Genomic DNA, 12,191 nt, shown 5'->3' with positions numbered 1-12,191 from the left:
AATGGCCTGCTACTATGTATTGAACTTGCATTCTGGCTAGGAGGCGAGCTTGTGCTCATCAAGAACCCGAAGGCAGAGCAGAGAAGAGGCGAAACTCTGCCAGTTGCCATGTAAACTGTTGCCTTTTAACAGCAGGCACCCTTTGTTTGACTGATAAATCAATTATCAGCTGCAACAGCTTCGTTGCAGCTGCATACAGCTTGGCTCGCAATCATCTAGTTGTTATTTATTCCTTCTCCGTTTCTTGGCTGAGTCCTGAATAGTGAAGGGGGGTGAGGGAAATGACTAGCTTTTGCGTGCTGGGGAGTAAGTTACTGAGATCTGGCATAAGGGCCCCTGTATCAAGGCAAGGGTACAGCTTGTCTGCTCATGCCCGCTCTGGGTCGAAGCCCAGACTTAGCTACAGTGCAGCGACTGCTGCGTATGCGCTGGGCCTTAGTGTGACACAGCAATGAGACACTTAGAACTTGTGTGGTCCCATAAAAGGGGCTGGTTTGTGCAAGGTCACTGGCCATCCCTCACCTAGATCTGATTTATCTATTGTATTTCATTTAACCCATATACATAACCTGTCTACAATCACAGCAAAAGAAAACGTATGACATACATTTACAGTGGTACCTCAGGTTAAGAACTTAATTCATTCCGGAGGTCCGTTCTTAACCTGAAACTATTCTTAACCTGAGGTACCTCTTTAGCTAATGGGGCCTCCTGCTGCCACCACACTGCCACCGTGCGTTTTCTGTTCTCATCCTGAAGCAAAGTTCGTAGTATTTCTGGGTTAGCGGAGTCTGTAACCTGAAGTGTATGTAACCTGAAGCATATGTAACCCGAGGTACCACTGTATTTCCTTATGGTATACATCAGGTAAATAATCTGCAACTTCTTGTGTCAGTTATTACAGGATGCTCAGGTGGAGATGATGTGCTGTTTCTATAATGTTAAGGCACATTTGATAGGGGAACACGGCTGTTGTCAAACCGGCATCTGTTCAGGGCTGCCCAGTGACTTACTGTAACAACTTCATGGTGAGTTCTGGCACCTATTTTTCTTAGGGGGAAAACACTGGTCATCATCATCACATTCTGAATAGACTCATGTGGCTATGCTTGATCTTACCATCAGGAGAAGCAGCAGCCTAAATTAAAATGCGTACAGATACATTAATAAAATAAGCTTTATTTTTAAATAAAATATCTTAAATGTCAGGTGCTTGGCAGTCATCCCAATACATTTCTTCTCATTGGCCAGAACACTGGAAGCTGGCAGTACAATGACTGCAAAGCATTGTGGGTCCCAACCTGGGTCTAGCCACCTTAAATGGTCAACAGGGTTGGTGTGATCCAGCTGCTTAGCAAGTCATCTTTAATAATACTGCAGCATCTAATGTTTCCAGATAATTCTATGGGACTCCAGGTTTATTTCCAACTGAATAATGAATTAGATAGAAGAACACAGAATACAGCCTGCATATGGAATGTTTCCCATGTAACAACTGCTTTTACTGTTCTAAAATTACTGTTCCTCTAGGAAGTAATAAGTACTTTTAAAAGATTGAACTTCCAGTGGATAATAAAGAGAGCTACATTATCTCCAGATCCTAAGAGTACCTTCATGCACAGCATGCCAGGAGTTAATAAACTGAGCGTTTGAATGGCAGGAAGACATTGATTTCTAGAGTTTCTGTATTGTACTGAAGTCAGAGGTGAAAGAGTTCATGCACAATGGAGACGTTGCTTTCAAATAAAGGCAGCTCTGGAAAAGGAGGAATTTGAACAGGAAATCTTTGGGAAATTATACAGGAACCATTAGACTTTCTTTAAAAAAAAAACAACCCCACAAAAAAAAACCCCTGATATCTTTCCCATATGATCCTGAAAGAAGAAACTGTATTCTTAAAGAAATGCTTATGTTATGCAGTCTGCTGGAAGTGGGGCTGATTCGTTTGTCCTTAATCCTTGTGTATATTGCAAAACATGGATACTTCCAGCTCGGAATGTGTCTTTAAATGTAAATGCTTCTAAATGGAACAACCCAAGGTCCCAAAACAATCTGTTGTTGTTGTTGTTGTTTAGTCGTTTAGTCGTGTCCAACTCTTCGTGACCCCATGGACCAGAGCACACCAGGCACTCCTGTCTTCCACTGCCACCCGCAGTTTGGTCAGACTCATGTTTGTAGCTTCGAGAACACTGTCTAACCATCTCGTCCTCTGTCGTCCCCTTCTCCTTGTGCCCTCCATCTTTCCCAACATCAGGGTCTTTTCCAGGGAGTCTTCTCTTCTCATGAGGTGGCCAAAGTATTGGAGCCTCAGCTTCAGGATCTGTTCTTCCAGTGAGCACTCAGGGCTGATTTCCTTCAGAATGGATAGGTCTGATCTTCTTGCAGTCCATGGGACTCTCAAGAGTCTCCTCCAGCACCATAATTCAAAAGCATCAATTCTTCGGCGATCAGCCTGCTTTATGGTCCAGCTCTCACTTCCATACATCACTACTGTCTGACCTAGGGGCAAATACCTTGCTGCAGCCAAATATACAAAACTTTCCTCTCTTCCCAACTGCATGTTGAGGAAAGCAGGCAGCAATGGCAGCCTGTTATAGTGCTGACAGGCACTGCTATGCTTCAACTACCAAGCTGGGGTGTGTAATATTAAAAAGGCATAAGTCAACTCACGGGAGGATTCCTCTAACATTACAGTAAGGCTCAGATGCTTCAAAAGGCAATGCAGGACCAGAATGTGTAGCATCTTTGGTACCAAGCACTTAGTCCTCCCTCTCTGGATTTGGGCCTCAAGCATCAGGCAAAAAAAGCTTGGATGCATGAAGGGTAAGTTGTATGCAAGCACGATTTGTGACATTGCACCAACTTAATTGCTGGTTGCATGTCTGTTAATACAGCAACTCTTAAATAATATATTTGTTGTTGTTGTTTAGTCGTTTAGTCGTGTCCGACTCTTCATGGCCCCATGGACCAGAGCACGCCAGGCACTCCTGTCTTCCACTGCCTCCTGCAGTTTGGTCAGACTCATGTTTGTGGCTTCAAGAACACTGTCCAACCATCTCATCCTCTGTTGTCCCCTTCTCCTTGTGCCCTCAATCTTTCCCAACATCAGGGTCTTTTCCAGGGAGTCTTCTCTTCTCATGAGGTGGCCGAAGTATTGGAGCCTCAGCTTCACGATTTGTCCTTCCAGTGACCACTCATGGACTTATTTCAGGAATATTTGGACATTTTGTCTTTCAGATACTAAATTGCGCGTGTTATTATTTTGGCATTGTACATATTATATAAGATTTCATGTATTAGAAGGTGTCAAAATGTCGTACATTATTGTTAATGAATTTTTGTATACCACATACAGAGTTGTTTAGTTTGTGATTTATCTCTCTGTATTCCTTGGGTGTGGTATTGGGCATGTCTGTTGAGGCATCAATCTTAGCTTCCAAATTCCTGGCTTTGTGGGGTTTTAGACCTGACTCCTGACTTGTTGCACATTCCTGCCTCCTGGTTCGACCTGTGATCTTGGTCCCTGCCAGCTCCAGGCTCCTGGCTTCTGACATTCTCCTGACTGTTACCCATGGCCCAGTCCTGACTCTGTGGCAGGCTGCAATAGCTGATTATATCAGTTCATGCAAATGAAGTGCTCTGTTGAGTCATACTGTAGTTATGCCGACATTCTTCAACCAGACCTGCTCCTCAGTCAGTTCCCAGTGGTGGCTGGAAGTATATTTAGGGCAGGACAGCCAGTGACATCACTCTAGCATTTCCAACCTTACCTGACTTCGTCCTCCACTCCCCTTTATGCTTCACCATATAATAGTGGTAGTAATACGATTCTTTTCTATATTGATTGATTTTAAGCATGTCACATTTCAGAATCAGAAATCATCCCAAAGCAGCTTATAAGAAAAAGTCAAAGCAATAAAATAAAACATTATTAACTATACCATTGAAACCAATAAAATACAATATTTATCTCATTAAAAACAAAGCAGCAGATAGTAAAACCACATGTAAGCACAACAGCTAAGCCTTTCATTCCTGGCACAGGATACCAACCACCCTAGCTTATCTTAACTAAAAGCAGATTTGGAAAAGCCTGAGAGCTCATCATAAGAAAAAAATCAAGTTGACTAGCTTGAAAATATTATTATTACTATTATTATTATTTACTACAGGGCCAAGCTTGACTTGCTACTAGAAATTATATATATATATATATATATATATATATATATATATATATGCAGGTTTTGGTGTCCTCGGGTGTCTTCCCGTGTAAAAGTTGGGGTGTCTAGGCGACGTTTCGACGAGGTCTCACTCGTCATCTTCAGGCTGGTGCTTTCGGCTTCTTGTTACTGGAACAGAGCAGGATCTCAGTGTTTGAGTTCCTATAAATACTGTTGAGGAGGTGTGGTGTATAGCCTCCAATGTTCTGGGCAGAGAGGAGGTTATACACCACACCTCCTCAACAGTATTTATAGGAACTCAAACACTGAGATCCTGCTCTGTTCCAGTAACAAGAAGCCGAAAGCACCAGCCTGAAGATGACGAGTGAGACCTCGTCGAAACGTCGCCTAGACACCCCAACTTTTACACGGGAAGACACCCGAGGACACCAAAACCTGCATTCCTGTACCCGTGAAAATCTACGAAAGCATATATATATATATATATATATTATTTATTTCTAGGAATAATTCCATTTTCACCCAACTGCTTCTGTAAGAATCCAGAAAAAGAAAACAAACCACCAAACACAAGACAGCATGTGCTTTAGTAATGTTGTGAGATCATAGTGTAAAGGTTAGAATTGGAGTGGAAATAGAGGTCAATATTAGAATGACTCTAAAGAAGCTGCTACTTATTTGTTTATGAAAGTACAGTACTTCTTTCGTCAAAAGTAGCATGTTTTCCCTTGGATTTCTGAACATGTGATGGAAGATTACAGTAACCAAAATAACCTTGTCTAATAGCCTGTCAACAATGCCTGACAATAATGGTTCTGCCATCCCCCATTCTGCAGATTTCCCCAATTAACCATGTGGGCAGAACAAAGAACTTCCCAGAACTGAGTAACCACTGAAATCTGGAGCCCAAAAGCTTCTATCACTCCCCACAATACAACTGTGCTCAAGCCAGTCTCCAGCCTTGCATTGTTATCTTGAAATCTAGCTTCAGGAGTGACCTCAGATACCCATCAGTCATGTTCTGCCTGCACAAAAGAACACATCAAAAGTGTAGGTAAAAGAGGATGGAGAGGAGAGGTGGAGGGATTTTTCTGATGCACATTTAAGAAAATAAAGTTACTGTGTTTTTAAGAGCATCAGTAAAAGTTATTTTATATATTAAACCCACCCAACGCCCACTGTCACAGGGTGGTCTGAGCATGAATACTGGGTGAATACAAGTTATTTTTCAGAAGTCTGTAGTAGTAGTACAATAATTATTATAACAATATTATTGTACCTATCAATAACGTGAACTATAATAATAGATCACAAGAATTTAAGAATGGGCCCTGCTGGATCACAACCCATAGTCCAGTATGCTTTTCTTACTCAAAGGCTCATAGCTCTGACCTCCCTGCTTCAGTATTCCTTTCATACCAGTGTTTTTCCCCCACTGGAGGGCCTTAACAGCAGCTCTAAGGGGTGATTTACGTTTGGGAAACAGTGTGTGGGAAAGTTAAACACCTCCCGCCCTGACTGACCGAACAAGATCAGAGCTCTCTGCCGCTGCGTTAAAGTCAAAATCACTTACAATTGCTCCACCAATATATTTGGTATGATATTTGTTTGATCTTCTTTTGTATAAGGATATGCCTGGAGAGGTATTATAGTATTATTATTCAGTATGGGAATGTTTGCATTGAAATAAATAATAAAAGGCCAAAGAGGCCAAAAACAAATTTGGAACAAGAAATAATATTATATATAGGTGTCACTGTATTTTGTGGTTCCGGTGAGTGTTATTCTTCGATGAATTCTTCATGCAGGGAAAGTACCAAAAGGCTTTCATTGGTAGGGCTGCCATACATCCGGAATTTCCCAGACATAGCCTGGATTCGGCAGTTGCAAGCAGTGTCTGGACGGAAATCTCTGAAATGTCTTACAGTATTTGTTTGTAGGTCTCATTTTCATTTCCAAGAGCTTTACTACTGCACAGTGTGGCTACACTGGTCTGAATTATTAAGCAGACAACATACAGTATTCCTGGATGCTATAAAGAGTGTTAAAATCAATTGCTGGTAGTGTCTGCCTACTTCTGTGTAGAACTTCAATCCCAAATCGAATGAGGAATACAGTCTGCTAAATATTGGAATCTATATAACTCATACAATATCATGCAGCAGCAAGCTAAACTGACTCCCTTGCTGCAGAGCAGCAGAGAAAACAGCCTGTAGGTTAGTGGTTTCAAATTATCCTTGAGATATCTTGCTACCTGGCATATTCACAATTCCAAACTTATATCCTGAGCTCAGCTAGATAGTCAAATGGAATGTACATGCCAGCATTAACTGCTGCTGAACAGATGTTAACCCTGCCTTGCACACATGACTCTGGAATGCAATAAAATTAGGCCGTTCTGGGAAAATATTTTGTCTTCATTTACTTGCAGTGCTGACTAGAACAATGGGTTTGATCTTCTTTAGCCTTGGCTCATGGAAATAATCCTTAAGCACAAGAAAGAAGTGATCTATAGGGTTATGACATAACTTTTAAGAGAAGCACCTTAAGGAAAATCTTAAAGAAATCAACGCCGCCTGAATCGTTAGCGCAAGGAGGAAAGAAACAGGATGATCACCTACATTTTTTCCTGTTAGTTAAACACTGCAAATAATAATTGGTTGCACATTGCAATGGTTAGTTAAGAACTTGTTAAGCTGGAAAATCAAATACAATCAAATACTCCTTTGGTTGTTGGGCCCAAATGGCTATGATGATGGGAGATGGGCTTTCCCACATTTTTTTCTACAATCCTAAAAGCAGCTAAGGGACATTGGAACAGGACCATGGAGGTGGGGGACAACCTCATCCCCTTTATCCCAGTCAGAACTCCTCTTCCCACTGCAAATTGTTGCTTTCTACGTGGACAGAAAACATAATGGCTCCGTTATGGGTATCTGCTTATTTCCACCAGAGAACAAAAAACCAGCTTCATAGGAAAAATCATTTGGAAAATAGTACCATGGTTCCTCCATCCCTACCCCAGCACCCTAATGTGACTTATCCTTTCCTTCAAACGTCCTTAGCTTCAGCTGTACACATGTAACATATGTCTTCAGAATTCTCTGGGCCAGCAGAAGATATGGCAGCAGGTTAGTAAAGGTAAAGGTACCCCTGCCCGTTTGGGCCAGTCTTGCCAGACTCTAGGGTTGTGCGCTCATCTCACTCTATAGGCCGGGAGCCAGCGCTGTCCGCAGACACTTCCGGGTCACGTGGCCAGCGTGACAAGCTGCATCTGGCGAGCCAGCGCAGCACACGGAACGCCGTTTACCTTCCCGCTGGTAAGCGGTCCCTATTTATCTACTTGCCCCCGGAGGTGCTTTTGAACTGCTATGTTGGCAGGCACTGGGACCGAACGGCGGGAGCGCACCCCGCCGTGGGGATTCAAACCATCGACCATGCGATCAGCAAGTCCTAGGCGCTGAGGTTTTACCTACAGCGCCACCCGCGTCCCATAGCAGCAGGTTAACAGGCTGTAAAAAAAAAAAGATATTGAACCTTCCATTCTATGTTGTGACCTATTTTGACACCTTCAGATCAGTGGATATGGACAATGCCAGCATGGACTTGTTAGAGTAGAAATGGAGCTAAAATGAGCTTCAGAAATTTTGCTCCTGCAAGTGGGGCAGCACATCCACATATCCAAAAAGCAGCTTCAGGTGCCCTTGTGATTTATGTTTGCCATTATTTCTGCAGGTACCTACATAATTAAGATTACTGCTTACAATGAATAAATTTGTGCTGAGATATCATAATATTGTCTGAGTACGTGTTCTTGCCTGGCAGTTGGATAAGGCTGAGCCTATGTTTAGTTTCACACAACCCTAGGAATATGATATATTCAGAGAAAAGTATTGCTCTCAAAGATTTGACAAATTAAGCTTTCTCAGACCAGTTGGTAAGCCCAAGAGATTTACACTGTTAAAAATTTATTGGTACTTTATGGGAAATCAATGCACCATTTTATGTTAAAGTGTCCATTATTTGGAAGTAATATAAACTTAGCTTAAAACGATAACAGAAAGCAAAGTAATTTATCAGGCTTGTGGCTTTCAAGCATAAATGTCAAAGAGCTCTACTTAATTTTTCATTTTCAAGTTCAATTTGCTAACCAGTTTTGAGTCTTAAGGGATGAAAACTCTGGCTACTAGCTTTGAAGAACCTCCATTGGCTTTAGAAGAAAGCTCAGGTTTATACAGCCAAAGAGTTAAATTTTAAAGGATTTCAGCTTAGTATGCAGTGATTTCTAGGAACATTTAGAAAAATATATTACCTGGTAAAATTAACTGAAGCTTCTACATGAACAAGACTTGATATAAATACTAGATGATATTTATGGTGAAACAATTGCATTTTACCAGCAATTGTACCAGAGAGCCAGCCAGATCCTTATAAAAGTACTGTAGATATCAACATAAGAAGAACTCTATCAAGAAGGAATGAACTCCATTGAATCACTGTGCTATAATGAGGTTCTCATTTTATTTGTTTTTAATGATGAAAATAGATATAACTTCCTAAGCCAACTTGTCCATAAAAATCCACAGGATCTAAACCAGAACTGCTAATGGAAACTGTTTATTGGTTCACCAAATAATTTATAAGGTTTGGACACATTAAATGGAAACACATTAAGGAATGATGTCACAACACTAAATGTATACTGCTGCCATTCTGTTGTGTTCACCAAGAATGAACTGATTGGAGCAAGTGCATTCAGGAATGCTGTAATGGTTGTGCAGAAATAAGAATGTTTTTCCATTTTTACAAGCCATCAAAATACACAGGAGAGTTTTATAAGAAAGCAGGAAACAATAGCCTCCAGATGAGATGTGGTATCCTCAGTGATTGCTTGCAGTCCCAAGAATAACAAAGTCTAACAGTATATTTTCTCAAGGGGCCACTTGTGATTGCAAAGCCTGAAATGACCAAGAAGATTAAAGTACAAGGTGTGGCTTTATCTGAAGGTCTGCACACAAGATCAATTTGCTTGGTAGAAGATTTGCCATTGCTTATTGCCATTGTCTTTAAGCCTATACAGTGGTACCTCGGGTTAAGTACTTAATTTGTTCCAGAGCAGTGGTGTAGCGTGGGTTGTCAGCACCCAGGGCAAGGCAAGTAATTTGCGCCCCCTAACCCAGGGCAAGGCAAGTAATTTGCGCCCCCCCCCTGCACTGTCCCTCCCCCAGATAGTCCCTCGCTCTCTCTCTGCACCGCACCGCATGCCTGGCACCCTCCCCTCCACAGTGGGCGGCGACCCGGTGGCTCGGATCGGATTCGCACAGCCAGCACTGCAGTGAGAGAGAGTGAGTGAGTCAGGTAGGGGCAGAGAGCTGCGAGTGCGAACGCGCCCCCCCCCCCAAATGTTGTGCCCGGTGCGGCCGGCCCCCCCTGCACCCCCCACGCTAGGCCACTGCTCCAAAGGTCCGTTCTTAACCTGAAACTGTTCTTAATCTGAAGCACCACTTTAACTAATGGGGCCTCCTGCTGCTGCTGCGCCACCGGAGCACGATTTCTGTTCTCACCCTGAAGCAAGGTTCTTAACCTGAAGCACTATTTCTGGGTTAGCAGAGTCTGTAACCTGAAGCGTATGTAACCTGAAGCGTATGTAACCTGAAGCGTATGTAACCCGAGGTACCACTGTAATTACATTAGAAACGGGGTGTTTCTCCACTAAGCTTCCTCTTAGTACCATATTGAAAGTGAAAATGTATTAAATCCTGTTTGTTTTCAAATTTGCACTGAAGAAATATACAGTGGTACCTTGGTTCTCAAACGCCTTGGTACTCAAACAGCTTGGAACCCAAACACTGCAAACCTGGAAGTAAGTGTTCTGGTTTGCGAACTTTTTTCGGAAGCCAAAAAAAGCCCTCTTCGGGTATTTATTTCACATCTAAGGAATTTTTTATATGATCATATACCCAGAATATACCCACTCTACTCAAATATCCAAGCCAAGGAGCCAGTTCAAACAGGATGTCGTCTAAACCACTGGGCCTCTTGGGCTTCCAATCAGAAGGTCAGCCATTCGAATCCCTGCGACAGGGTGAGCTCCCATCGCTCTGTCCCAGCTCCTGCCAATCTAGCAGTTCAAAAGCACACCAGTGCAAGTAAATAAATAGGTACCACTGCAGTGGGAAGGTAAACGGCATTTCCATGTGCTCTGGCACTCATCATGGTGTTCTGTTGCGCCAGAAGCAGTTTAGTTCTGCTGGCCACATGACCCAGAAAGCTGTCTGTGGAAAAACGCTGGCTCCCTTGGCCTAAAAGCAAGATGAGTGCCATACTCTAGTCACCTTTGACTGGACTTAACCGTCCGGCGGTCTTTACCTTTTACCTTTTACAAACAGGATTCTATTCTAAACTGGCTAAGGGGTTCTGTGAGACTTTAAGATTAGTAAACTTCTACTACCCACAAGTATCAGCAGTCCCAAGGGGGAGGTAGGTGACAAACAGCTCACTCCCCCATTCCTGGACTCTTGTAGCTATATGAAAGAAATGCACTTTTTGCATTTCTGAATGAAATATAAACTGAAAAATTTAATCAGGTTGCAGTCCTAAGCTTGCTCACTCCTTCAGAACTAAACCATGGAGGAAATGTGTTTAGAATTGGAGCCTTAATATATAATATAATATAACATTATTATTTCTCTTTCAGAAATCTAACCAATGAGAAAAAAAGCTCACCCACACTTTGTCCTTTTGTGAAATTTCTCTTTTGGTGTCACCGCTGTGACCACAAATTTATATTTTCTTCTCCACAGTCCAGTCAACTCAGGATCAAAGCGGTAATAACGTCTACCCAAAAAAGTTAACCATTACTGAAGTGTCTCTAAGATATGGAAGAAATGCGAAATCTCTAGCTGATTAAAATCACAACAAATAGCTAGGAAATGGCTGAATAAATAAACATAATGGGAGCTGAAGACATCACTGTGGAGGAAATGAATGATGGAAGCAATGACCTGGTGATAATTCCAGTTGCTGATGGAATTTAGGTTCAAGATATCAGACTACTATTGTTTACACTTGGCTTATGGCTTTGGGTGGGTGCCTAATGACAGTAAATAACCTTCGATATAGTATGGAGAACAACAGAATGAACTTGTTTCTGAGAGAATAGATCAAAATACCAATTTAACTTTTACTTTTTTATGAAACACTAAGAAATATCAACAGATCATGCTTGAACAGACTGAACTGTGCTTTGGGCGACTCAATTCTAACTGCACTTCCATTGAAAAAAGTGGGACTTCTGAGTAAAGATGCATAGGCGTAAGCAGATAGCAATGATATTAGGCTAAAAAGAGGACCTAATGGGTTCTGTGGGTGATTTAAGAATATTATTCTTCTGTTTGTAAATGGTTTTACATGATTTTAATATTCTATTTTTACATGGCTGTGAACCACCCAGGGACCTTATGGTGAATGGTGGATAAGAAATCTAAAATCCATTATTGTTGTTGTTATGCTATAGGTTGAATAGCAGTGATGTCACCCTGCTTGTGGCACCATTTCTCAGACTAATAAAGTTGCAAAATCTTCCATTGGAGATGGCTCTTAATTAACAAGGCTGCTAAGGCTTGTCTTCTCACTTCCTTCTGGCTAATGATGGAATGTGAAAACAATAGCTTCACCCAGACAGCATCCCAGAACATGACATGAATGCAGGATGTCAGGATGTCAGACTGGTATGATTGCAGGACTGTTTTCCCTCCTTATGTGGCCTCGGATCTTTCAAAAATAAAGAAAACATCTCAGGTGCCACGAAGTTGAGCTTCATAAAATGTCTTTAGTTTAGCATCTGCTACTCAGGTGTTGGCTGAAGGTCAAACTAGAAACGAATGCAGGCATCCCCCCAAATACAGTACGCATGTCCAACTTGCACGCGACCATGTATATGTGTCGTGCCAGGAAATAAATGAATAAATTGATTAGCTACTTGAAACCACTGCATAAACACAGTTA

This window comes from Podarcis tiliguerta (genome assembly GCF_965153285.1).
Source record: "Podarcis tiliguerta genome assembly, chromosome: 7".
NCBI lineage: Eukaryota > Metazoa > Chordata > Lepidosauria > Squamata > Lacertidae > Podarcis > Podarcis tiliguerta.
Note: the sequence above shows the minus strand (reverse complement) of the source record.